Source organism: Poecilia latipinna, unplaced genomic scaffold, assembly GCF_001443285.1.
Source record: "Poecilia latipinna isolate Pla-1442-1.1 unplaced genomic scaffold, P_latipinna-1.0 Scaffold4789, whole genome shotgun sequence".
NCBI classification, from domain to species: domain Eukaryota; kingdom Metazoa; phylum Chordata; class Actinopteri; order Cyprinodontiformes; family Poeciliidae; genus Poecilia; species Poecilia latipinna.
The window spans coordinates 1-782 of NW_015117405.1; the positions used below are offsets into that span (position 1 = coordinate 1).

The 782-nt window shown below is 45.8% G+C and overlaps 2 non-coding genes across 2 annotated transcripts; both read left to right on the forward strand.

The window, feature by feature from the left end:
- The first annotated feature begins 164 nt into the window (after positions 1–164).
- trnal-uag (transfer RNA leucine (anticodon UAG)) lies at positions 165–247 on the forward strand. Its single transcript has one exon. It is a non-coding gene; the product is annotated as a tRNA-Leu (tRNA).
- Positions 248–515: 268 nt separating this feature from the next.
- Positions 516–598, forward strand: trnal-uag (transfer RNA leucine (anticodon UAG)). Its single transcript has one exon. It is a non-coding gene; the product is annotated as a tRNA-Leu (tRNA).
- Positions 599–782: the final 184 nt, after the last annotated feature.

Consider the following 782-nt stretch of genomic DNA (forward strand, 5'->3'; position numbering starts at 1 on the left):
GGTGTCATGGAAGCAAACACAACTTGCTTGGCTTTGCAGAAAATGTGCTAAGTTTTGCTCGTCGCTATGAGCAAACGTTTGGCATAGTCCTTAGTGAATTGTCGAGTGTTCTTTGCCCTTCAAGCATACCGCACACAAAGGCATCTCACCATCTGGTGAAGGAAGTCAGGATGGCCGAGTGGTCTAAGGCGCTGCGTTTAGGCCGCAGTCTCCCCTGGAGGCGTGGGTTCGAATCCCACTTCTGACATACTTGCTTTAATTTAAGAATGAACAAGTCTCAGTGTCTTGATGCAGGGTCTGCCAACAACTGTGGGAGATGTTCAGTGGTTCTCCAAAACTCAACACATTTACTTACACTGGTGGCATGGAAGCAAACACAACTTGCTTTGCTTTGCAGAAAATGTGCTAAGTTTTGCTATGAGCAAACGTTTGGCATAGTCCTTAGTGAATTGTCAAGCAATCTTTGCCCTTCAAGCATACCACACAAAAAGTCATCTCACCCTCTGGTGCAGGAAGTCAGGATGGCCGAGTGGTCTAAGGCGCTGCGTTTAGGCCGCAGTCTCCCCTGGAGGCGTGGGTTCAAATCCCACTTCTGACAGATTACTTTGCTTTTAAGAAAGTGCATCATGTTCGTGCCAGGAAAAGGTGTCATTTGAGGCAGAACAAGAGAGTCTATGGTCAACTTTGCCAACATTTGTGGGACATGTTGAGTGGTTCTCTAGAATAAAATCATTCAAAGCTTACAATGTTAAACTCAACCCATAATTTGGCAGAAAAAGTGC